Source organism: Physeter macrocephalus, chromosome 7 (genome assembly GCF_002837175.3).
Source record: "Physeter macrocephalus isolate SW-GA chromosome 7, ASM283717v5, whole genome shotgun sequence".
Classification (NCBI taxonomy): domain Eukaryota; kingdom Metazoa; phylum Chordata; class Mammalia; order Artiodactyla; family Physeteridae; genus Physeter; species Physeter macrocephalus.
In genome coordinates this window covers 131,506,035-131,533,998 of record NC_041220.1, presented here as the reverse complement: position 1 = coordinate 131,533,998, position 27,964 = coordinate 131,506,035, and the positions used below count along the sequence as shown (strand labels likewise).

The following is a 27,964-nucleotide window of genomic DNA, read 5'->3' as shown; positions in this document are numbered from 1 at the left end:
TGGATCCTGAACCGGAGGGGTGAAATGCCAAAAAAGGACAATGCTGGGACAATGGACAATTGAACTACATACTGTACATTGTTTAAAGTATTATATCCATGTTAAATTTCCTGAATTTAATAACTCTACTGTAGGAACTAAGAGAACATCCATGTTTTTAGGAAAAATGCACTGAAGATTACGGGAGTAAATGGGGATGATGTATGCCACCTACCCTCAAATGACTCAGAAAAAAATATGTACATATATACAGAAAGAGAGAAAGCGAGTAATAAAACAAATGTAGCAAAATGTTAAAAATCCGTGACTACAAGTAAAGGATATAGGGTCAGGGGAGTTCTTGGCATCATTCTTGCGACTTTTCTGTAGTTTGAAATTATTTCAAAATAAAAACTCTTTTTAAGACCCTATAAAACAGTAAAGTCAAAATTATTTTCATGCATAAAAGTTCCATAACCAATTTCTTTTAAGATATAAGCTTTTTACAAAAGTATAAATTACTATCTATAGTACTTGAAACTTTAGGATCTTCTATTTCTCCTAGTATTGTCTTATTTAAACATTTCCATGTATCAACTTGGTTACACGTCAATCATTTTTAGTAACTATATACTCACTATGATATAATCATTCTTCTAATGAACATTTCTGTTATCTCCAATTTTCTCAATTACAGTATCACTGCTATGAACATAGCTATAAAAATGATTTCCTTTGGGAATATTTCCTAGGGATTTTAGAATAATTCTGCAGAACAAGATCAAAAAGAAGACTATACCATTTTAGATGTCAAACTTACATGGATTGAGATCCACTCATACCAGAGGACATTTTCCATACTTTTGAATACAGAGGCAGTTCTGAAAATTACTCAACACACTGGTACCATTGCTAGACAACAGCTCTCTCTCTCACACACACTATTCACCAAGCCTGAAGACCAAACAAAAAGAGAAAGAAAAGGATGCTCAAGGAGCCAAGTTGACAGACTATCGCTGTGTTGATGTACCACCAACTCAGCTGGAAAGCTTTTCTAGTTAACACAAAGCACAGCAGACCAAACTTGCCCATGCTCAGATGCATTGGTTTTAGTCAATATGTCTTATTCTTACAAAACTTCCAAGATTTTAATATAGAAACTACTTAGTTAAAAAAAAAAAAAAAACCATGTACTTTGACTCTAAATGTGTCTGGGGAGCTTGAGCATCAAACAACTGAAGAATAATCTTGTATGTGATGATAATTATTATGTCAGGCTAAAGACCAACTTCAGCAATGATTGTAAACAAGAAACACCAAATAGCAATTTCATCAGTTAGGCTCTGGTCTGTAAAAGGATAAGAAGAAGAGCATGGGACTTTGTGAAAACCTTATTTCTGTCTTTAAGGAAGTAGGCACACACATACACACTAAGGTGTATCTTTGCTGAGAAATGTAAAATGTATGGATACATATAAAATGTAAGTACTTGATTCTTACTAATACACACTAATGAACAAGGGTAAAGTTTTCAAAGAGTTGCCTAGCACAAGGGAATGTTCAGGAGTGATGGAAATGATCTATATCACAGGATCTAAATGATCTATATGGCTTTGAAACTGGTTACATGGGTACATGCATTTGATGACATTCTCAGACTATTAACTTAAGACCTGTAAATTACACCACGTAAGATATGTCTCAAAAATGCAATAGAGGGACTTCCCCGGTGGCGCAGTGGTTAAGAATCTGCCTGCCGATGCAGGGGACACGGATTCGAGCCCTAGACTGGGAAGATCCCACATGCCGCGGAGCAACAAAGTCCGTGAGCCACAACTACTGAGCCTGCGCTCTAGAGCCCACGAGCCACAAATACTGAGCCCGCGCACCACAACTACTGAAGCCCATGCACCTAGTGCCTGTGCTCCACAACAAGAGAAGCCACCGCAATGAGGAGCCCACGCACGGAAGCGAAGAGGAGCCCCCGCTCGCCACAACTAGAGAAAGCCTGCGCGCAGCAACGAAGACCCAACGCAGCCAAAAATAAATAAATAAATAAAATTTTTAAAATGAAATAGAAAGCACACCAAATCAGCAGACCCGCTCTGTCACTAACTAGTTCTATGTGCTTAAGCAAGTCATATGACCTCAGCTTCCTCATCTGAAAACCAAGGGGATTGTGTTTAACCATCTCTTTAACACAATCCCTAAATTCTTTACCAGCTTTAAGAGTCTAATTGACAATTTTTTAAGTTGCAACAAACTTATGGAAATTAATAATCTGACTTAGGACTTTGACAATTTTAACTTTACAAGTTTCAAGTACATTAACACATGAATACTTTATCAGCATAAACAGAAGTTATGGCCCTTTTCTCATAATCCTAGAGGGGACTTGTCCTGCCGGGTTTCAGTGTGTTCTTCTAGTTTTTTTCATTGCTGTTGCTGCAGAGGCAGTATGGCTCTCTGGCTAAGCATGAAGACTGCGGACTCGGGCTGCCAGGTCCACAGCCCAGCAGCACCACTAGCCAGGGTAGACCTTGTTGAAGTCATCCAAAATCCCTGTGCTTCAGTTTCCCTACCTAAAAAGAGCAGCAAAAATGGCAACCATTCATAAGGTTATTGTGAGAATAACACATGATACACAAAAAACCCTTAGAACAGAGCCTGGCACCCAGGAATTGTCACTTATTACTGATAAACTTCACTCTTTCATCATAAAATATCTATGCTTGCTTCTTTCAATGCAGTTGAAGAATAAGTAATTGAAACACTTATTGTAACTCAAAGTCACTCAGAACACTAAATTAAATACAAAGGCACTCAGGGAAATAGGTCTCTTGGAATATTTAATCATTGGTATTGAGCCAAAAAATTTCCTGAGTATCATTCAGTACACCTTGTAGATGGAAACCAGGCCCATCAAAGTGCTGTTACCGACATTTCAGATTTTTATTTAATATGAAAAGCATTAAATGGGTGAGGGTGGGATGAAAAATGAAACTCAATAGAGCCACATCCAGTCTTGTCTCTGTAGGTCTGCCCCATCACTGAAAATCACCAAGCAGCCATGATACCTAAGGACCCAAGGATAGCATAAAATGCTGCAACACACAGCCTGATGAATGAGCTTTGTATCTAGGCTTAGGGGAGGGGGATACAATGTGCTTACTCTATTATTCACACTGCATTTACTTTGTCAAATGTTTTCATTTCCTAATGCAGAATCCTTTAGTGAAGAAAAAAAGCCTGCCTGGGTGGATTTGAATTTATTATTTCAGTGACACAGAAAGACATGGAGACAAAACTTTCAACTGACACGAGGTAGAATCAAGTACCACGTTTTCTTCCAATCAATTTTTCACCTTTACATAGAGTGATAAGAGCCTGTGCCAAAGGTTCTTGATTCTATCTACGTGAAAGGGCTCTAACTGACAATCGTTTAGTCCACAAGTCAACAGCCTTAAATATCAAAAACGTGAGGACCTGAGCGTGGATTTGCATAGTTCCGGGCTCTGTGGAACTATCTGCTCCCTGTAACAACCCACCCTGCAGAGAATGCACCCATGTAATGCCCTGCTAGAGATGAGAGAGATCAAGAAGGTGGGGAGAAAGGTCTGGACTTGCCCTTTAACCAGACCCAAGCGTGTTTCCCTGGCCTTCTTGGCTGAACACCATATCACCATGTTTCCAAGAACAACGGCTGACCTCAGGTAGCAGAGTGAACTATGGCCCTTGTGGTGTGATTTAAAGGTCCCTCTGTCCCAAATTTCCTCTCACTCTCCTTTGAAGCTGCCTGATAGCCTGTATTTGAGACTTATTCCTTTAGTTTAACATGCATTGTCTCAGAATGCCAGTGTCCTTGGGACAGTTTTTTTTTTTAATTTATTTTTTATTGAAGTACAGTTAAATTACAATGCTGTGTTAATTACTGCTATACAGCAAAGTGACTCAGTTTTACGTAAATATACATTCTTTTTCATATTCTTTTCCATTATGGCTTATCACAGGGTATTGACTCTAGTTCCCTGTGCTATACAGTAGAACCTTGTTGTTTATCCATTCTCTATATACCAGTTTGTATCTGCTAATCCCAAACTCCCAATCCAACCCTCTCCCATGTGCCTCCCCCTTGGCAACCACCAGTCTATCCTCAATGTGGGACAGTTTGTTAATGCATTAAGTCATCAATCAGTCATTCCTACTATGGCATGTGTTCATTTCATCCATTCCTTTCTTTCTACCAGCTGGCTGAAATCACCAAATCTAGAGGATGAGAGTTAGTGGGTTACACTTTATTGTTCACGTTCTATTTTACCTTTTGACTCAGGAGAACTTAAAAGGGAGGGAAGGGTGATTCTGGAGCATGGGGAACAGCATAGAAGGAAGGGGCAGCTGGAGGACAGCAGGAGAGCCCTGATGCCCCAGGGTGAGGAGAGGAACCCAGCAAGTGAGTTCAAACTCAAAAAGCCCCAATATTTCCCAACTTTGGGACAAGCCTACTTCAGGGCATACTACTTCAGATCTGGTCAATGACCTAGAATTGCATAAACTCTGCTTATCTTTCAAATCAGTTCCACTGGGCTTAATGAGGGAGCAATTTTTCTGTGCATAAACTGAATTTTAAATGACCCAATAACCACATGAAGAAAGCATAAGTAAAAATTCTAAATGTACACACATCCCATCATGTACATAACTATAATTTCACTGAGAAATGGAATTCTGAAGTTGCAAGTGACACAGAGAAAATAACCTCATCTATACATTTCTCCCTCTTCACTGAGGCAAAGTGAAGGCTGTGGCAGTCTTCCGTATGATGGCGGTGGGTGGGGGAGATCATCTTCCCACATTGGTCTGACCTCCTGTGCTACAATTCATACAGCCATGACCACATCCATATTTGGAAAAGAATAAGGACAGGACCTGCCCAGCTGCTATTCTCCTGAGGATGGAATTACTGTTCATCTCTCTTCAAACTTGGGCTAAGCAAATGTGTGAGCCAGCAGCTATGAATTTGCTTCAAATAAACTATTGTTTCTCAAATCTGCCTGGATTGTAAAAATTATCCAGGGTGCAAGCAGTTCCTCAGAATTCTGATTCAATAGGTCTGGAAAGGATCCAGAAAATTGTGTTTTTCACCAGCACTTCAGATGATTTTTATAATCAGGCAAGTTTTATAAATACTAAGATAAGAAATCCACAATTTCAGAAAGAAAACTAGGAAAAGGGAGAGGTCAGAGGGAGTTGTTTCTCCACTGAGTTTGGGAATACATGCTGCTGTCCCCTTTGGAGGATAAGGTAGGTAGATTATTACTTTAGGCCCTATCCACTGCCTATCTTGAGCTGAGAACTTTTCATGATGTAAACAGTACACAGGAATCCAAGATAAAGAGGGAATTCAACTCTTATGTGTAAAGGCCTATTAATACCCACAAACTCAATATATACAAGGAAACTTACAATGAAAACCTAGTGTCATGCAACTATTCTTCCACGTACTTGTGGTAAAGTCATAGCTCCAATGCCACCACCAAAAAAAAAACCAAAGATGCATCTCAATACCATAATGGTGCAGCCAGAGTTCTATATAACAGACTACAGCCGGCTAATACAGCAAATTAGAATGTGGGTACTACTAGAGCTAGTTTGAAGTACAGCCCTCAGATGGAACACAGTTTTTCACAAGAATTCCTCTACCACAGAACTGCAATAGGAACCCCATTTGGAAGCTTCACAAACACATGGCCTAGGCCTAGAAGAGAACACAAGAGGATACAAGTAGTAATTATACGGAGTGGGAGAATTATAAGTGAAATCTTTCTATATTTATTCCCCTCATTGTTATTTTAATGTAGATGTGATAAATAAGAAATTAACAATTGTTGATGCGTTACTATTTATATTCTCTAATCACTATTAATAAATCACTACTTTGTCAGAAAGCAAATTTAAATATTCCTTAAGGACCACTGAGTCAGTATTAACTGCTTCTATTGATGGAGATACTATACTTTACCAACATACTTCTTTGTCAAAAACTTCATTTGCAGACATAGAAATAACATGAGGCATTAAGAGTCACATCCCCATTTCAGGCAAAGTATTTAATATAGTATGGAAACAGAATTAAATGTTTATTAAAATAGCACTAGGCATTCTGAAAAACATAAACTATGCAACAGAAGTCTCTGAGGCAGAGGGAAGGGAGAGGTTAAATCTGAGCGGGTGAAGATGCAAGAGAGAGGAGTGGGCAAGACCTGCTATGTGGGAAATTACTGGTACCAGTGGCCAGGGTCTTTGCTGCCATCTTCACTACCGCAGCCTGGGGGGCCCGGGCCTCCAGAAAGTGCACTGTGGTTAGTCCCTGGCACCTTCTCCCAAGGACAGCAGAGCTCTCTAGCAGAATGTACAAATGGAACCCCCCCTACCCCACAACTGCCCTGATCTGGGCCTCATGATCCTTTCACATTTTGATAGAGAGAGAAGGAAAGAGTGACTAAAGGCGGGGCAGGGAGAATTATCACAAAGAGGATCCCAGGCTTCTGAAAAAAATAGTCTGGGGGCTGAGAATGGGTGGAAACAACTGATATCAGAGGGAGGGGGCTAGAGACCAGCCCTGTGTCAGTGGGGAGAATCATGGCCAAGAGAGGGAAATGGCAGAGAAAGGAAAAGATACAGACCCCAAAGAAAAACTGTGAGGACTTGCAGCCTTGCTGCTTTGCAGACAGAGAGACAGATGCTGCTGCCTGAGGGTTCTCAGTGAGGCTGTTCTCAGCCTGGCTGAGCTCATGCTATCCTGTCTGGCATGTCTCATGAGGATTTTCTTGTATGACCACAGCTGACTATCAAAGGTTCTTAGCTTCCAGAGCATTTGTTAATGGTGATATAACTGTCCAAAAGAAAGACAGGTGCTCGAGCCCAGGCCAATGGGAAAAACTGAACTTACACGTCTCTTTCAAAGTTTAAAAATATGACATTTGAAATTTGTACTGAAATCCAAGATGACTTTTTTTTAAACTTAATTTTCCAAGGAATGGCAGGGATCCTAGATGACAACTTTTCTCATTAATATTTTCACTAAAAGAATTAAGCTGGAAACAATTAGGAATTTCTCTTTTTATACTTTGGTTTGAGGTTTGACGTTCTCCTTATTTTGAGGATAATTATTGGGTTTTACATTTACACCTAATGAAAAGAAAACAACAAGATCTATTTTAATTCTAGAATCTACCCTTACCCAAGAGTCAGTCAGATTTGTCCAAACCCTCGACCAGAATACATCCTTCAAGTCTTAAATGAGAGACTCTTGACATCTGGGGGTGAGGTTGTCCCTGATGTCACACCTTAGCCCAAATACCACCTCCCCTGGCTGTATTTCCCTACAGTTGCCTTAGTATGGTAGGCAGTAGTTTTAGAAATGGAAGCACTGTAGAAGAATTCTAGAAACTAGAAAATCTAGATAAGTGGTTAATATTTGAGGAGATAAGCAGAATCTAAGTCCATAAACTTGAAGATGTAGAATGTTTCATGTTGTTACACATTATAAAACAACAGCTCTCATATACTGAATGCTTATGTTGTGCTAAGCCTAACTCTGTAAGTATTCTAAGTGCTTCATCCCCCGATTCCCATAACCACCTGTAAACTTCATAGTGTCACCCCATCTTACACTTTAGGGAACAAAGGCCTAGAGAGACCAGATCAAGGCCCAAGGCCACAGAGCTAGTCAGTGGCAGAATCAGGATTTGAATCCCCTTGACACCAGAGCCTACTTGCTCAGCAACGAGCCCTGCCCCATCAGTGTGAAACACTAGACACTCCAGGATTGTCTCTTCCAGGACGCTTCCCAGCCAGCATCTGCGCCCCAACTCCTCTGCTCTGAATTGCATCCCGCCCTTTGTGTTTTCAAAACCCTTTATCAGTTGTGTCCCAATAGGGACTGAACATTCCTTGAAGACAAGGTCCATGGCTTATTATCTTTATAGCCCCAGCACCTACCAGGGAGACTGAGAGAGAGTAAGGGCTGGATGAAAGGATGTTGAAATAAGAGGTATCTAGGGAAGATGCCAGAATTAAACATTTATTATTCTCAGGTAAAATCTAATATTTATACTTTCATTTTACAATAATTGGCATTACTACAATTATTCTTTTTTATAATATAATATTGATAGTTTATATACAGGTATATCTCATTTTATTGTGCTTCATTTTATTCTACTTTGCAGATACCACATTTTTCACAAATTGAAGATTTGTGGCAACCTTGCATTGTCGGATGATGGTTGCATTTTTTAGCAATAAAGTTTTGTGGGGTTTTTTTTGGCTGCATTGGGTCTTCACTGCTGTGCGCGGGCTTTCTCTAGTTGCAGCGAGTGGGGGCTACTCTTCATTGTGGTGCGCAGGCTCCAGGTGCGCAGGCTGCAGTAGTTGCAGCACACAGGCTTCAGAAGTTGCGGCACGTGGGCTCAGTAGTTGCAGTAAGCAGGCTCTAGAACGCTTGGGCTTCCGTAGTTGCAGAACACGGGCTTCAGTAGTTGTGGCTCATGGGCTCTAGAGCACAGGCTCGGTAGTTGTGGCGCACAGGCTTAGTTGCTCCACAGCATGTGGGATCTTCCTGGACCAGGGATTGAACCCATGTCCCCCTGCTTTGGCAGGTGGATTCTTAACCACTGCGCCACCAGGGAAGTCCCAGCAGTAAAGTATTTTTAAATTAAGGTGTATACATTGTTTTTTTAGACATAATACTATTGCACATTTAATAGACTATAGCATAAACATAACTTCTATGTATATACTGCAAAAGCAAAAAATTCGTGTAACTAGCTTTACTGAGATATTTACTTTATTGTGGTGGTCTGGAACTGAACCTGAAATATCTCTGAGGTATGCCTGTAGATGAGTTGATTCTATTTTCAAGTAATTCTGCTAGAGCTTTACAGCTGAGGTAGGCAGCTGTAATATTTAAGGCATTAACAGTGTCCAAATGAAAGAATAAAAGAGAAGGATACAATGTATATTAAATAAAGTGGAACCACATGCTAATTGTTGACTAAGGATGAAGGCCAAGATGTTACCACCCACAGTGAATATTTTGAGAGCTCCCATTTTAATAGTCAGTACTCCCCTTCCCCAACAGGAACACACCATAATGTGCTTGCACACATCCCCCTGAAGGGAAGAGTCCCTGTCACCTCCTCTCTTCTACATTCCCTGTTACACTGGGCTTTCTCTTTCTGAAAGTACTCTTAACCCTTAATTTCAGGAAGTTCCTAGCAAAACAGTCATAACATATAGAAAATGTGTGCTGGTGGAGACTCACTAGGAACACAAAGAAGTTAGGAGCCTGGCTCCTGAGCAGGAGAGTAGGATAGCACAGTGATAAATCTTGGCCCTACTGGCTGTTGATCTTGAACAAGTGACTTAACTTTTCTAGGTCTCAGTTTCCTCCTACGTACAATGGAAGTGAAACTGCTCCTACTTCATAAGGCTGTTGGGAGAACTGGTGAGATAATATAGGTAAAACACTTCCCGCATTGGCTGGCACGTGGTAAAGACTCAGTAGGTGTCAGATATTGCAGCCTATGGGGATTGCTGAGTGACAGCAGCCATGTCCCACAAGAGAACTGGCCTGTAGGCCAACTTTGGCACAGGTGCCAGCACTGGGGAACCTTGATCCTCAGCTGAGCCCTGCAATAACATGTCAGGGGGGTCCACGTAGTACAGACCGCCTGGAGGCAAGTGATCAGTTTTTAGCTGTGTGACTTGGGACAGTTGCTTAACCTCGCTGTAGCTCAGTTTGCTCATGTGTAAAGTAGTGATAGTAATAGTACCTGACCCATACATTATTGTGAGGATTAAGTGAATATATGTGTGTGTGTGTATGAATTTATACACAAACATATATGAACAGGTCTGGCACATAACTGTATAAATTAGCTTCAGCCTTCACTTGCTACCCAACACCTCTGTGTTGAAGTAGACAGATAAATGACATTCTATGTGGTCACTGAGGGAAATTTAAAATATCTTGTTATATTTTTCAAATAATCTGAGAACTACTTTGCACTGTATATGTCTTTTGGAAGAAGTTGGAGACCAGCCTATCGATAAGTCCCTTTCTGGTTTTAAAATATTTATTATTAAACTGAAAAAGCCTTGAGCAGTATGTGACAATGAACAAGAATTCATGGTCTTCCTATAAAAGTCTGATTCCCCTGCCCCTAAGTGTTTCAGAGACAGTGAAAGGGAAAGATCTAGCTTAGGAGAACTGTTTTGTCCAGTAAAAATGGTCTCAAAAGTGTTTACAATTCTCATTTGATTATTCTCACTGCTGAAAAACAGTGGAAATGATTATGAGGACTTTAAATAAAACTTTCATTTTATGCAGAGGAAATGGTACAAGCTACACACTAAATTGTTCTCTAGTTTCTGAATTAAGTCAAGTAAAGTAAGGAAGCATCCAAGATAAGGCTGAAACACACCCTTCCCACTGGTGATCTGCCACCCCCGATAAAAAACTGTAATTGAAGCCAATCCTGGGCAAAGCAAGGTCCTGGCAAAATGCTCCATGTCTTTCTACAAATAGTCACAGCAGGGTTGTACCAAGACATTTCTGCACTGTAGTGCTTTCTTGGTCACTAAGTATTTCTCTCTCTCTCTCCCCCTTTGTCTCTCTGTCTCTCACTCTCTGTGTCTCTCTGTCTCTATCTCTCTCCCTCTCAAACACACACAGAGTCAGTCTGTGTGCGGGCTTGGTGATGGTTTGGAGTGAAGATAAGAAAGAGAAGACTGAACAGCTTTTCATACAGTTGACATGCAGAGGCCTGCTGTAAGTACCTAGATACCCAGCAGCAACCAGTTCTCCCCACCATCCCTCCCTGGCCAGTTTCCAGACATGAAGGAAACAACCCCTTCAAAAGATTATGTCGAAGACAGCCACAAAAAGAAAGGGAGGAAGGGAGGGAGGGAGAGAGGGAGAGAGGGAGGGAGGGAGGGAGGGAGGGAGGGAGGGAGGGAGGAAGGAAGGAAGGAAGGAAGGAAGCCACAATGTCCACCCAATCCTACACGTTCCAGAATTCTTCAGAGTACAGTTGACCCTTGAACAACACAGGTTTGAAATGCATGGGCCCACTTATATATGGATTTTTAAAAATAGTAAATGCTGCAGTATAACACGATCCACAGCTGGTTCAAACCACAGATCCAGAACCGCTGATACGGAGGAGGTGGACACATATAGGGAGCACCGACTTTAAGTCATACATAGACATTTTCTTTTTTTTTTTGAAAAGTCCATTCATACTACTTCTATTCCACTTACATGAACTTAATACATGTGTTCTTAACAATTATGCTTGGATTGTTCATGAAAATCTCATAAGACATTAAACAAAGCTAGCCATCATCTCAAGTTATTTCCCTGTTAACTATTTTTGCAGCACATGCATGTTAGGCAAGTATCAAAAACAAAACAAAACAAAAACCTAAAAAATGTTAAATACATGCTTTTTTTGTTTTACTGCTGCGCTTGATATACATGAAGTAATGAATATCAAGCAATTCATTTTTACTGCATCTTTACTTGTACATTTGTTCTTAGGTTGCCTAAAACATTTAAATACAAATAAAATGAGTGTAGCAAAAATAATGAAAGCAAACAGCAGGTAACTTTACAAATAATGGAATGTGAACCGTTTCTGCCCTTATCCAGAGTAAATTGGGTCACAACTAAAGGAACACTTCTGTAGCTGTCGTCAGTGGCGTGCACATCGAGACTTGAGTATTCCACGGATAACACATGGTTTAACATGTAATATCCATGGGATATCCATTTCTACTATAGCCTTGTAAGTGCTCCAAACCTTAAAAGTACCCACAGCTACACCTGTGACTGGAACCCATTATCCCTTTTATTCCCCACCAGGCCAAACCAATACGTAGGCAGTTTTCTTTGCTTAGACACGGAAGCAGTTTTAACACTGGCCCTTGTGAAGCCACAATGTACTGAAAGTACTATACCAAACATTTATAACTTGTATAAAAATTCCACATCCCCATATTGGCCACCTCAAGATGAAAACAGATAACTCCCTAAATGTTAACTGGTTCTACTCCCCTAATACTAAACATAAAAACCACATGGGAAATACAGAAATTCAAATAGAAGTAACATAAACCTGTCATAAATCGTAAACAAAAAACTATTTGTGGGACAGCATGGATGATAAACGGGTCTACTGTGTCAATTTAAGAATGAGGCAGACGAAAGTTGGAAGGCTGGTTAATTTTCCTCTCCTTCTCCTACTTCAGCTTTGTCTCCTTGGGTATCCAATGTCCACAATGTCAAGGTGTCTCTCAGTAACTGCATTATTAGTGTGCTGTCTTTGTATGACTCTTCACTTAATGTATCAAGTTCAGCAATGGCTTCATCAAATGCTGTCTTTGCAAGAGAGCAGGCTTTCTCAGCGGAGTTCAGAATCTCATAATAGAACACAGAGAAGTTAAGGGCCAGACCCAGTCTGATAGGATGTGTTGGGTGCATTTCCTTTTTGCTGATTTCAAAAGCATCTTGGTATGCTTGCTGTGGCTGATCCACAATCCCGTTCTTGTCATCACCGGCAACAACCTCAGCCAAAGAACGGCAGTAGTCTCCTTTCATTTTCAAATAGAAGACTCTGCTCTCTGCTTGTGAAGCACTGGGGATCAAGAACTTTGCCAAAAGAGACGGTACATCATTGCAGATACCTCTTAGCTCGGTCTCAATTTTCTCTGTCTTCTCCAGCCATCTGCTGTTTCTTCTCAGCACCTTCCGTCTTTTTCTCAGTACTTGAGACGACCCTCCAAGATGACCTACGGGCTCCGACAACATTTTTATAAGCAACTGAGAGAAGATTCCTCTCCTCATTGGATAATTCAGCTCCTTGCTCAGTTACAGACTTCATGCGGGCTGCCATGTCATCATCTCGCTCGGCCTGCTCGGCCACTTTGGCCTTCTGCACCACTCATTTTTATCCATGACTGGGTGTTCTGGCGGGCGCTTCCGGGCCGCCTCGGCTCGCAGCCCGGTGCCCGGACCCGGCGTGCCTGCCGCACCGCCATCCGGGTCGGGGAGAGCTGGGTACCGCGGCGCGGGGCACGGAGGCTGCGCCGAGGAGCGGGCGGGAGAGGCAGCCTTACATAGACTTTTGATTCCACCAGGAGGGTCCCCCAATTCCACCAGCTCCCTCCCGCCATTGTAGAAGGGTCAACTGTAGCATTTAATGAACCCCGGAATTTCAAACTACTAAAATTTTTCTGGTAGTGCTACCCAGATGCATGACTGTTGCATTTTAAGCTAGACTGGGGAGAATACTTGAAGAATCCTAAATTCTAGCTCCCCTAATAATGTCCTTTGTCATCCAAATTTGCCCTATGTCAGAAAGCCATTGCTTTCGCTGCTATTCAGCAGTCTATGTAAAATGAGTCCCGGTGCTTAGTCCAGTTCCAGACAACTGATGTCCAGGTCATGTATCACCTGTACTGGGGACAGCTCTGGACTCAGAGTGTCCCCCTGAGGCTTAGTAGGTGACAAGATAGGCCAGAACAAGGAGACCCAGAACCCCACAAATAGACAGAGCCCAGGAGAAAAGCTGGTGATGGAGAAGGGTCCCAAGAGGGACGACTGGTCTGGGCGATTCAATATATTGTTACAACAGAGTAATTGAAAGTACTGTTGGACTAGAGGAATGACTGTGTGTGTGTCTGCAGGGGTGTGGGGAACAGCAGGGCATTAGAGTCTGACAGGAGGGGACTTTTAAAAGCTGATACTTTCCCAGCCCACAGAAGACTGGGGGTCCCAGGCATCACACCAAGCCAGGGAGGAGACCATCTGAGGCCTGGTCATGGGAATGGCAAAAAACTAGTCACCAGTCACAGTGAAGTGAGCCACATCAGATCCTTTCAAGAATTAGTGATGGTAGGGACTTCCCTGGTGGCCCAGTGGTTAAGACTCTGCTTCCACTGCAGCGGGCGCGGGTTTGATCCCTGTTCAGGGAACTAAGACCCCTCATGCCTCAGCGCAGCCAAAAAAAAAAGAAAGAAAATATTACTGACGGTATGGATAAACACATAAAACTATATATGGGAGAAAAACTCTAGTTTAGAAATTGTAAGATTAGGTATCTAGTCTCATGTTTTCCCCTTACAAATTACGTGACCTTCAACAAATCACTTGACCTCTCTCAGCCTAGTTTAGCAGCTTTAAATGCAGACAATAACCATCACACCTATTACACAAGGTGGTAAGGATCTGATGAAAGGACAGATGTGAAAGCAGTTTATAAACCACGGTGCTCTAGACCTGTGACACGGCTTCTTTCCTCCTTTGCTGCATATCCAAGGGATGCTCTGGACTTGCAAGGGGAACAGTGGCTGACAATGTTAGGACTATCACCACGGTAGGAAGTGGGGAAGCACCTGGGCTGGTAAAGTATCAGAAACTGTGCAGCTCTTAAAAGCCTCCTCCTGCCAGACTCCAATGTCCTGCTGCACCCCACCCCACCCCCACAAACACACACTGAGAGTCATTTCTCTAGTCCAACAGTATTTTCAATTACTCTGTTGTCAAATACTTGACTACTCTATCGTAGTTGAAACTGGAAGCGTGGAGACCCCAAGGCCCAAAGATGTGCTTTCCTTGGCCTGCTGTTTGGCCTACAAAGGGTACATCTGCTCCCTCCCCCACAGAAATTAGATATATGCTCTCTATATATTTATATATTTTATTTATGTATTTAAATATATATATATATATATTTAAAAATCATGAAATTCCCATAAAAAATTTAGTTTTCTAGCTTCTCTTGAAAAACCAAAAGATCTAGCAACACTGGGCCCAAATTCCCACAAGGCAACACAAACTTTAGGGAGCATAAGAATCACAGCAAGAGATCATTAAAACACAGGCTGCAAGACCCCATCCTCAGAGTTTCTGATTCCTTAGGTCTGGGATAGGACCGAAAAAACAGCATTTCTAACAAGTTTCAGGTGATTTTGATGCTGCTGGTCCAGAGACCATACTTTGAGAACCACTGTGCTAGATCCTTGCATGGGCTGTTCCTGTTCAATAGGGATGCACACTCCAGTTTAACACAGCCCACACCACATCCTATGGTCAGTGACACAAGTATCTGTTGTCAACTATCATGCTTACTCTCGTTTCTCTTACACATGCAAAGTCACTTAACTAACCTAATATGCCTGACCTCTTAAGCATTCAAGTTACTAGCAACCTCTGCTACTTGAGGGCAAGAAACCTGCCTTATACACCTCCTTCTCCTTCTCCAACCCCTGTCTCTCTGCCTCTCTCAAACAGACACACTCACCATCCTACACAGTGTCTTACACACAGCGCTCAACTATGTTAGTTGATTTGAGTACCTGCATAAAGTCTGAATCCTTCAAGGCCTGAGCTTGAAGGCCAGCAAGACTTTTAAGCTAGGAACTGGTTTAGGCCTCCTTCCCTATGTCTGTTGGATCCTGATGAAAGAGCAGGTCAATGCTGCCTCAAACGTGGAGGTGGGAGACAAAGAACAAAGATCATTACACAGGATGAAGCATAAGTTCTCCTGAGACCCACTTCTCCTTTTTAGCTTCTCAGAATCAGTACTCAGCCCCAAATCCTCTAAAATTAGTTATCACTCAGAAATACTATCAGTTGAGTGATTCAACCAACTGCCTTCGCTAAGCGGTTTCATGATCATCAGTTTGAGGGCAGGGGAAGAGGCCTGGGTGATAAATCTAGATTCCCTCTAACTTTCTTTTCTATGAGCCCATTAATGACGACTTGGAACAAATTCTGGTACCCATTTTGAAATCCACCAAAATGCAGGCCAGACTCCTCCCTAGTGTCTACCCCCAACCCACACATGCTGTCTTGTAGCCTTGGCCCTAAGCCATGGTTTGTGTAAAATGGCCTCAAATTTAATTTCCACTAAGAGTGTAAATGTTTCTCTCTTCAATAATGAAATATGGGCAGTTCATTCCAGAGAGCTGTAAAAAGTGCCAGTCTTTAAGGCCAAGAAATTTTATCCTTCTTTTACAAGCTGACAGCAAATGAAAAGAGTTTGTTTCGCCAAAAGGGATACCAAGGTAATTTGTGAAGACCTGACCTCATTAAAAGATTCTTGAAATGTGACCAAAAAGGAAGAAACATCTAAGTAAACTGTTGGAGGCCTATCCTATGTCAAAAAGTGGCCTCAAAGCAGTATTATCATCGCTTCCATTTTATGAAAAAGGGCCCTGAGACTTGTAACAACCTCCCCAGGATTATACAGCTGTAATCAAAGACAGAATCGAACTCACTCTCAAGCCCACAACTTCCCCATTACTAATTTATCTTCACCATCCATAAGTCTTATACCAAGGGCACATCTTCCCTCTAAACTGCCTCTAAAAAGATTAAGAACTCAGAGGCTAAAGACGACCCCAAAACTCAAAACATAAAATAGAAGACCCCATGGTAATTGCTTCTTAAAACTAGAAGAGAGAAACAAAATGAGCACACAGTGAATCAGAGAAAAGATAGGCAAACGCATTTTTGTAAGTGACAAATGATTCCCAGGCCAGAAAGGCTTTGCTTGAATGTGATAACAAATCTCAAGAAAACAGATCCCTCAGAAGGAGATTGCAAGGTAGCAGCAAAGGTATAAGAGTCTGAGAAAAGTCATCAAAGCCCATCAAGCAGCCTCCAAGGACAGTCCTGGCTGGCTGGTCCAATCCTTAATAAAGAGAGATGCCCAAAACCTGTCAATTTCAAGAAGCTCAAAAGCCATGATGGGAAAGACCACTAGATTTGAGCACATACAAATTAAATTAAAGGATGCCTTAAAAAAGTCAAAATGTGAATGAACACAGAAGAGAGGGAAATATTTGAACACATGTCAGAAAAAGGGTTAATATTACTACTACTATAAACATGCTCCCTCCTCCACAAAAATGATCAAGGACAAACAATCCAACAGAAAAAATGAACAGGAGAGGACATGAATAGACAAATCATGGAAAAGGAAATGCAAATATCTCAAAAACACACAGAAAACTTCTCAACTGCACCTGTAGTCAGGAAACATGCAAATCAAAACAAAGGTGCACTGTTTCTACTGACCAAAGTGCCAAAAAAAACCCCAAAACCTAAAAATAACAGTATCATTAGAAGTAGTGAGGGTATAGGGAAACAGATACTGTCCCATGATTCTTGGGGATATGAAAATGCTACACAATCCGTGGAACATTATTTGGTCACATACTGATTTAAAAACAGGTATGACCTCTGACCTCAAATCCCGCTTTGGAGAATTACATATTGAGGCATTTTAAGTGGCAAAAAACAACCTCAACATTCATCAACAGAGGAATAATTGAATAAATTCTGGCCCTCCATATAAATATTGTAGTTATTGAAAAGAACAAAAATAGCATTATTTGGAAGATAGCGAAAGGCAGTGGACTTGAGAGCCACATTGACCAAGTTCAAATTGCTGCTCCCATTAACTGTGCAACCTTGGGCAAATTAGTCACATCTCAGTTGCCTGTCTATCCACTGGGGATCACAGTACCTACCTTGTATGGTAGTTATGGGGTAAATGAGATAAAGCATAGGGCCTGGCATCCAGCAAATACTGGATATTCTGTTGGGGGAGCGGGAAAGAACTGCACAAATTGTATAGAATAGATATATTTCAGTTAAAAGTGTATATATGTTTTAAAGCACACTATATATGTGTGTGTGGTGTTGAGAGGAAGGGAGAAGGTTTTAGCTCTTCCTTTGCATGTCTCTGTGTTGCAAGGAACATGTATTGCCTTTATAGGTTGGAAGACTAACCCAGCAACACTTTTTGAAAGTGGCCTGGTGAGAGTGCTAGCAGGAGTGGAGGCTACGAAAGCATAATTAAAGATCGGGAAGTGAGTCTGGAAGCTGGGAAGTTTGGTGGGTCTGGAGCACAGAGTGCGCTGTGGAGGCAGCAGGTGTAAGGCTGGGGGTGGTAAAGGAAGGACTGCGTGTTCTCGGAGGAGGAGCATGGACTTTCTCCAGATATTCATGGAAAGTTCTTTGGAAGAAAGGAATGCAAAATATTGGCTGTACTAGGGCAGTCTGAAAGATGTACTCTGCCCCTTCACCAAAACAAAAACTTTCAGTAGCTCCCTTTTATAGGGATAAAGTCCAGACCTACTTAGGTCTGTGAGTCTGATAGCCAGGCTTCTCATTCCACCTTTCCCCAGCCTTACTGAACTACTTGTAGTTCTTAGAAGGGTCTGCTCTCTCCAGCTGACCTTTGCTCAGGCTGCAGCTTCTGCCAGCAGTGCCCCCCATACCTTTCCTTGTTCTGCCTTGCTAACTGTTCAGAGTTCAGCTCAAATAATCCTATCTCCTGGGAAGCTCACCTTGATCCCCCAAGGCTCAGTTTCCCTTCTAGGTCCTCCTACATCACCCTGGCATGAACCTAAAAAGAGAACTTCTGACATTGATTTGTAATTGTCAGTTTATTGTCTGCCTCTCCAACTAAACTGCTGGTGCTTAATAGTATTCCTTGTTGATTCTTCAGTACCTAACACAGAACACAAAACAAAGTCAGAAATCTAAATATATTTGTTAAATAAACAAATGTCTTGAAACATACAAGCCATCTAACTCTTTCTCCTTTTTTGTATTCCATGTTTTCCCAAAAAGTTTCTCACTTAATGCCCTATCCTATGTGTGCTAGCCCATAGGCAGAAAGTCCACAACAGATCATATTACTACGAGTCTGGGTCCATGTGACAGTTATATTGCTCACTGAAAACTAATAAATTGGTATAGGGATTTTACAATCTTATACTTTCGTTAACATAAGTTCTGCCCTGGAGGAAAAAACCTCCATGTGCTGGCAAAAGCTGACATCTGAGCATTTAAAACAAAAGGGCCACAACTCTGAACTATGGTAAATTACTAAGGTAAAGGCCTCTTGGGAGGCCTTCTCTGGCTACATCAGGACCTTGAGTCATTCACTCATTCAAATATGTAATAAACCCCCACTAAATGGCAACCTTCATTCCAAGCACTGAGGATATAGCAGGGAACAAGACAGACGAGCCCTACCCACCATGGAGTCACATTCTAGTGGGGGTTAGCAGAGGGACAAATAATAAACATGTGAAAAATAAGAGAGTTTCAGGTAGTACTAAATACTGTGAAAACAATTAAGCAGGATAGGAAATGATTAAAGTTGGGGAGAAGGGGTGACAGCTATTTAGATGTGTGGTCAGGATAAAAGGCTTCTCTAAGGGATGGACATTTGAGCTGCGACCTAAGTAATGAGAATGAATCAGCCATGAGAAGATCTGGGAGCCGAGAATTCCAGGCTGGAAAAAGAGCAAATGCAAAATCTCAAAGGTAGGAATGAGCTTGGTGCATTCAAAGAAAGATAGAAAACCAATCTGGCTAGAGCATAATGAACAAGGAGTGTGATTAAGAGCAATCAGAGGGTAGATGTACAACAGATCATAAGGGCCATGATGAGGAGCTTGGATTTTATTCTAATTGCAAGGGAAAGACATTAGGGAAGTATAGGTAGGGAAGTGATAGTCTGATTTATATTGTTAAATGGCTAATGATTGAGAATGAATTCTAGGAAGGCAAGAGTAGAAACCCAGGAGCCAGACAAGAGGCTATTGTCATGGTCTAAGTGAGAGCTGCTGATGGCTTGTACCAGGATGGTAGCAGTAGACATAGTGAGAAATGGTCCGTCAAATTTGGGATAATATTTTGGAAGTAGGATCAACAGGACTTGATCTTTGATTGGATGTTGCAGGCAAGAGAAAAAAGAAGAATCAAAGTTGTGATCTTTTGGTTCTTATCAGAAATTCCTGCACCTGCTTGCCAATAAAAATCTGTGTTCTGCTGGAGAACCTCCTTTCAGTAACCATAACAAAGTCAAAGCCAGTCAAAATTTCCGCTAGTGTATGACAATATTTGAATTATGCATGCCAATTTATGACAGAGGATTCAAGAACAGTTTATTCTTCATTAAACTGAAGATTTAAGCTCCTGATTTTTTTCTGTAATCTAAAAAGCAGCTCATTTTCTAAAGATCCAAGCTGCTTACAAAACAAAGATTTCTGTCCCTTTAAAAGGTGCCATTTCCTTGAACTATTAGAGATCTATAAGCTCAGAGCTTCTATCAAAGTTATCACATCTTTATTTTGCTTTATAATCTTTTTGTCTCATATAAGGGCCATATTTTATATCATTGTTTTATGAATGTTAAAAGGCTTAGCAGGCCAAGTAACTTACAGTACAGGAAGAAACAGAATGGAAAGCCTGATCTCCTTAGAATCAACCCCTTAATGTATTCGTTCACCTTCTATGAAACTCTGGCAACAATGTGTCTTGAAGAACTAGCTGTTTAAGGCTATAGAGCAACTCTTTCTCCTGAACTTAACTATTCTGATGTTTCATGTATTGCCCAGTAACAGTCCTTTAGAAAATAACATTTTGAAAACAAACTACACTCATTAATATGTACAAATCTATGAAATATACACAAAATATTATTAGAAAAAAACCAGGTAGGATTGAATGTAATTTCACAGCTAAAAAAACACAGGAAAATTCACAGTAGTATTTGTTGTGTTAATATGCACAGCACTGTTAAGGACTGAGCATGTTTAGGGGACTCAGTAAACCACATCCCTCTTCCTACCAAGTTGTGAGCCAACTGAAAAACAGGAAAAAGAGTAGACAGCTGAGAACTGTCGCTCTTCCTGATAAAGCTGATGCTGGAGGCGAGATGGCGCCAGTGGGCCTCCCAACACTGAACCCGAGGACAAGGCAGACTTCCCACTGGGTTGCTGACTGGCAGAACGGGATGACAGAAACTCTCGCCTCCACCCACTCCAAAGACTTGTCCCTGTAAATTTTGCAGCATAAAGGAATAGACTAGAAGTCATGATTCCTGATGGCAGCCCGGCCCCAAGGGTAAAGACTGGCCAAAGGGCTGAGCTTTCTCAAGCAGCTTCTCACTATGTAGTATCTTACTCAATGGGGAAGAGGAAAGGCTGGCCCAAGACACCACGAATGTTAATAAAACCCCCTGCAACTTACACCACATTCCCCACATAATTTTATTCTTTTAGCCTAGTAATCTCCAAACTGGAATAAATCTACCCTGGGATTCTACTTTCCAAGAGAAATACAAGCACAGATAATTTTAAGGAAATCAGTTCCATTTATTCAACTTTCACCTACTCTTTCCTAAAATTGAGCTGTCTAAAATATGACTGAGGTTGAGATTTCACAACAATTCAATTTTTCCAATTCTATTTTTAAATCAGTCTTTTCTCACTTATAAAAGACAGGCATCCTCTCACCCTTCCCAGATATTACTATGACAATTTGCTCCCATGTGCAAAAAGTCTCTAAGGCACCGTACAAAGGAACAATTCTAAATATTGATGTCAATATTTAATTTAATCAATGCATTATAAGTAGCAGGAGGATTTCCTGGCTTTCCTTATCTTAAATATATTTCTATTAAGAGAAAAGCATGGTGCTAGAAATTGGGTGTTTTGGTCTGTGCGGGGATGTTCTGAGTTCAGATAATTGTAGAGCAGGGTGGCAAGCCTTATGATCATTTTTGTCTAATGCCATTTCCTGACGGTGTCAAACAATACTGTTGAGATAGCAAAAGGAAATACTAAAGGAGGTTGAGCCCTATTTCACGTGGGTAACAAACCCACAGCAAAGTTTCATGTTCCAGGTATCTCTCTCAGAATTCAAAAATGGAAGATATGTAGAAAACATTCTGGGAAATACCAGTTACAAGGCAAAACTGCTCAGTAATGAGAGAGAACTTGGTGCCATCCTCCTGTGTCTCAACTGCATATTTCAGATGATTTCAAGGAAAAGGATGTTTAAAAAATTCCAAATTTCCTTCTAACAGATCAATGTTACATGTAAAAGGAACATATATCAGAGATACGTTAATGTTTTGTAGTGCCTTTTGAACAAGTATTCAGACTCATGGGAGAAAATATTTTCACTAGTTTTTACCTGAAGATTATTGAATATAGTAAGTCTATACTTGTTTCCTTACCCAAACACTTCTGCTTATTATTATTTGTTAACCATTTCTCACCTCATTATTCATTCCTATCTTTTATGTAATAAACTTAGATTTAGATATGTAATTTTCTATTGTAAATAATGCATTGAACATCATTTATTCATCTTTTGTAAGCCCTGCACCTAATAGTCCCCCAACTTCTTTTCTTATTGTGTCCTAGCAGGAAATTACATTCATGAACTAACTGGAGAGAAGAAGCTTCATCCATTTCATTAAGAGACATATTTCCAGTAAAATTTTAGTTCTCTTTAGTAATTATTTGGAAAAATTTGTAATGTACTTAAGATTATGTATTACTACTAATAATTGTAAAAATAACTCAATCCAAAAGAAATTTTTGGCACTTAGAACCTTTTGGTGGTAGAAATTTTTTTAAATAATAAACAATTTTTTGACTGCCGAAAAGAATGATAGGGTAAGCAATAAAATACATTTGAGCATAAAATATATTTTTAAGACTTCTGTGGGGAAGTAGAATAAAAACACAAATTCAAAGAGAAAAAAAGAGTAATGTAAAATTTCTGTAAATATGGATGATGGTGAGTATTCAATTTCTATGGGATTTAATTTCACTAAATGCATTTTTAAGTAATATAACCCTTTATACTTTAAAACATTCATATTTACGTTACACCAGAAATTACATCTTTTGCAACTAAGGACAAAAAATTTTACATGTGAACCTAAAAATTATTTTGGGTGGTATGTCAGTAAAAATGTATGAAGACCATTGCTTTAACCCTTTCAGCTTACCCACTGAGATCACCTTAGGCCATGGTTATCCCCCTTGGGTAAGAAGTCAGCAGTCTGTTAGGATAGTCCTGCTCCCATCTTCATAAGGCCACTTCAATACTGATTTCACCTCTTTTGTGGAATCTCGTGGGGCCACTGGTAAAGGGTAGGTTTTGTTCCCAGAATGCCCTGAATGGGTCAGAACAATACATCAATTAAATCAGCTCCCATGCTAGTCTGTACGCAAGGCTATAATTCACAACCTGTTCTATTGCCACCTCAAATTATGCCCCACTACCTTGTTCAACATTATCAGAAGTTCTAAAAGAAGATCAAATGATAACATAAAACTACTCTAAAAATTAAGAGCCAAAAAGACTTCCTCAATCTGATTATGACCCCTTTCCAATATGACTTTTCCAGCAAGAAATGAAAAGTTCAGACATTACATTATATTGTTCTTCTGAATTATAGCCCAAAGTAATCAGTACCGACTTCATGTTAAAGTCCAAAATTATTAACTTCCAACTTGTTAACACTCTTGCGCTTGGGAATTAAAGTTCAAACAACAGGCTTTTTCACTCCTTGGCAGTGAGCTTAGCTCCCAAGCCTGAAGCTCCCCTTCCCCCAGAGCGCCTATTCTGTTAAGCTTACCCCAAGCCTCCCTTGTCCTGGGCAGGCCCCCCTGGCATGGGCAGACCCCCGTGAAACTTGTGGTATGAAGCAGCAGAGTAGAAAGCATACTTTCTGTGGGCGACCTGGCTCCCATGGGAAAGGCGAGAGGAAGAAGGTGGGCTGCACACGCCAAACTTACACATCAGGAAACTTGTTAGAAGCGCTGGAATGAGGTATGGAGTGTTATGTTAGTGGCACCCCCTCCATACTTTAAGAAACATCTGATGTGGGAAAGAAGTGTTTTCCCCTAAAATAGAGAAATAGAACAGAATTACAAGAAACAGTCTATCTTATTTAAGAAATATTTATTGAGCTCAAATTTCTAAGCTACATTTGCTGAGAGATTCCTAAGTGAATCAGAGCTGGATGCTGCCTAACAACCAACCACTAACATTTGTAACATAATCATATATGTCAATGCCATATATTTTAGGTTTCTGTTACAGCAGTGCCCTTCCAGTACCAATTTTTGTATTAGTATAGATCAGGCTTTATTTGCTACCAAACAACCACAAATATCTCAGTGACTTAGAACAGCAGAAATGTATTTCTCACTGATACAACCATGTGTATTAGCTAAGGACTCTTTTCCACTTTGTCCTGACCCTAGGACCCTGGCTGATGGAAGCAGCCACCGTGTGGAACATTGTTGGGGTGGTAGATTAAATAAGGCCACAAATTCTTTGTCACTCTTCTCCCCAATCCCCATCAAGAGGTGGAGTTTATTTACCCTCCCCTTGAAACTGAGTTGGCCATGTGACTGCTTTAACCAAAAGAATGTGTTATTTCCAAGCCTAAGTCTTACAAACACCTGGAAGCTTTTGCTTTTGCGGTTTGAAGAGTCCTGAGCCACCATGTAAGAAGCCAGGCTACTCTGAAGGAGAAGCCATTTAAACTGAGGCCCTGGAATAACACTGGAAAAAGAAAGGCTCAGCCATTCTAGCATCCCCATCAAGCCTCCAGATTACTCCAGTCCAACAATACCTGGCTGGAACCACATGAGAGACAACAAGCAAGATTAGACAACTGCCCATGAGCCCATTCAACCCACAAAACCATTGACGATAATAAAATGGTTACGGTTTTAAGTCACTAGGATTTGGGATTGTTTGCTATGCAGCAATAGATAACTAAAACATTCCATCACCGTGCCAGAAGGAAAGAGCATGAGAAATTGTGCATGGGTTCTTAAAGCTTTTGCTCACAAGTGACACAGATCACTTCATCACACTTCAATGGCCACGCTGAGTTGAAAGGAGGGAAATGCAAGTTGGCTCCGTGAGAAAAGAAATGGAAAAGAGGGCTTCCCTGGTGGTGCAGTGGTTAAGAATCCGCCTGCCAATATAGTGGACACAGGTTCGAGCCCTGGTCTGGGAAGATCCCACATGCTGTGGAGCAACTAAGCCCGTGCACCACAACTACTGAGCCTGGGCTCTAGAGCCTGCGAGCCATAAGTGCTGAAGCCTGCCTGCCTAGAGTCCGTGCTCCGCAACAAAAGAAGCCACCGTAGGGACTTCCCTGGTGGCACAGTGGTTAGGAATCTGCCTGCCAAGGCAGGGGACACGGGTTTGAGCCCTGGTCCGGGAAGATTCCACATGCTGCAGAGCAACTAAGCCCACACACAACTATTGAGCCTGCGCTCTAGAGCCCGTGCTCTGCAACAAGAAGCCACCATGATGAGAAGTCCGCACACCGCGATGAAGTACCCTGCTCGCTGAAACTAGAGAAAGCCGGCATGCAGCAACGAAGACCCAACGCTATGCAGCAATAGATAACTAAAACATTCCATCACCGTGCCAGAAGGAAAGAGCATGAGAAATTGTGCATGGGTTCTTAAAGCTTTTGCTCACAAGTGACACAGATCACTTCATCACACTTCAATGGCCACGCTGAGTTGAAAGGAGGGAAATGCAAGTTGGCTCCGTGAGAAAAGAAATGGAAAAGAGGGCTTCCCTGGTGGTGCAGTGGTTAAGAATCCGCCTGCCAATATAGTGGACACAGGTTCGAGCCCTGGTCTGGGAAGATCCCACATGCTGTGGAGCAACTAAGCCCGTGCACCACAACTACTGAGCCTGGGCTCTAGAGCCTGCGAGCCATAAGTGCTGAAGCCTGCCTGCCTAGAGTCCGTGCTCCGCAACAAAAGAAGCCACCGTAGGGACTTCCCTGGTGGCACAGTGGTTAGGAATCTGCCTGCCAAGGCAGGGGACACGGGTTTGAGCCCTGGTCCGGGAAGATTCCACATGCTGCAGAGCAACTAAGCCCACACACAACTATTGAGCCTGCGCTCTAGAGCCCGTGCTCTGCAACAAGAAGCCACCATGATGAGAAGTCCGCACACCGCGATGAAGTACCCTGCTCGCTGAAACTAGAGAAAGCCGGCATGCAGCAACGAAGACCCAACACAGCCAAAAATAAATAAATAAAATAAATAAATTTATTTTTAAAAAAAAAAGATATGAAAAAATTTGTTGGTTAGTACTAATACCTCCAGAGAGAGGTCAGGCCTAGAGAGGTACATCTTCCATAGAGATGACAAGTCAATCAGTAAGCAGTGGATTACATTTGTAAGGGAAAGGCAGGGAAGCCATCTGTGGATTTATGGAGGCCTCTGAGTGCCAACTGAGTTTCTGAGATAGCTGAGCACCACTGGAGATAGGTATCTGAGCAAAGGATATCAGTATACAGGACTAGTCCCTTCATGTAGTAATGAAGGAGGGAAAGACAGAGCAGGCCACCAGTCTGAAAGTTACTGCAGTATTCAAAAAAAGAGTATCCTACTGCGAGAGATTTTTCCCGTGGGGAGTGGGGGGGAACTCAAAAAAAAAAAAAAGGGCTTCAAGTGTGAAGTTGAGATGTTTATTTTATCAAGTATATAAAAGAAAATGTTTAATTCTCATGGCAGAATGTTAATTACCTACCCACCATTCCCCACCCTACTTCCTTGACAACAGAACTTCAATACTGCTTAGTTCCTCTCTTCCTTCCAAACCAATCAGGAAAAAGAAAACTATACACACATAATTCAGTTCGAAGGTAAATCCCAACTGGTCTAAGCCAGTGGTTCTTAACCAGTATCATTTCTCTAGGGAGTGTGTGTGGGATGGAGGGGAAGAGGGTTTTTTTTTTTTTGGTGCCACAATGCCTGGGGTTGCTACTAACATTTAGTAGGAAGGCACCAGAGACACTAAATGTCCAGCAACGCATGCCACAGTCCTGTATAAGAACTGTCAAAAGCCAGATAAACACTAATCAATCATGGTAATCCCATGCTCCTTGTCAGTCACTGTTTTAGGGACTAGCTAGCAATCCAATTCTGGTAAATAAGATAAAAGGAGTGGCCTGCTGTGAAGCCTCTGGGGTGGCTTCTTCCTGCCTGTCGATGTTGTCCCAACCATATGACACCTGGGACTGCTACAGCCATCTTCTCCCTAAAACCAGTGTCTTTCCAAGCTCCCTATTTCCATCATTGCCACTTCCATTTCCTTTTACCAGGTCCTAAAGCAGTTTTGACTTCTTTTAACCATTAACCTTAGGATGACCACTTGAGGTTGGCTTAGGACAGTCTAATTTTACTCTATTCTCCCAGTGTAATTAACAGTGCCCCCTTTAACTTCGGAAAGTATTCTAGATTGGAGGAGTACAGACTATACATGGTCATTACCCCCAATTAAATCTTGTTCACTCTGTCTCAAGAAAATACCTCTAAAGCAGGGGTCAGCAAACTATGGCCTGTAAGCTGTTTTTGTACCTCTGGAAAGTGAAAAAAAGTTTTTTACATGTTTAAATGATTGAAAAAATGTTAAGGGGACTTCCCTGGCGGTCCAGTGGTTAAGACTCTGCGCTACCAATGCAGGGAGCATGAGTTCGATCCCTGGATGGGGAACTAAGATCCTGCATGCTGGGCAGCACAGCCAAAAAAAAAAAAAAAGTTAAAAGAATATTTCATGATGTCTAAAATTATATCAAATTAAAATTTCAGTGTCCAAAAATAAAGTATTGGAACACTGCCAAGCTCATTCCTTGAAATATCGTCTATGGCTGCTTTCTCACTACAAGACAGAATTGAGTAATTATGACAGAGAACACTTAAAATATTAATGTTTGGCCCTTTGAAGAAAAGCTTGCAGACCCCTGCTCTAATGCTGTCATTAGTTCTGTGTTCCCTCACTTCCCCTACTCCTTTCACCAATACGGTAGGCTACTTAACTGGTTTCCCATTCTTTACCCCACTCCAATCTTTCATACCAATCCTAGTAGCGAACTCTACAGAAGAGTTTTGATAGTCACTTGCCCCTTCCATATCTTCAGAGGCTCCTCCAAAACCGGCAATATAAAGTCCAAGCCTATCCCTCGATACTGAAGACTACAACCTGAAGTCTTCCAGACTGTTCCTCCTCAGTACTTAAAGCCAAAATGGACCACTTGCTGTTTCC

At 41.4% G+C, this 27,964-nt stretch overlaps 1 long non-coding RNA gene and 1 pseudogene across 1 annotated transcript in view; both read right to left on the bottom strand.

Annotated features, from left to right (window-relative positions):
• The window catches only part of LOC114486620 (uncharacterized), a 95,293-nt gene extending 71,521 nt beyond the window's left edge, over positions 1-23,772 (bottom strand). Inside the window, exons 1-2 of the long non-coding RNA XR_003680700.2 lie at positions 23,671-23,772; positions 22,878-23,045 (exon numbers count right to left, since the gene is read on the bottom strand). This is a non-coding gene — a long non-coding RNA (uncharacterized lncRNA). The remainder of the gene's footprint in view (positions 1-22,877; positions 23,046-23,670) is intronic.
• Positions 12,266-13,024, bottom strand: LOC102982931 (14-3-3 protein zeta/delta-like; annotated as a pseudogene).
• Positions 23,773-27,964: the final 4,192 nt, after the last annotated feature.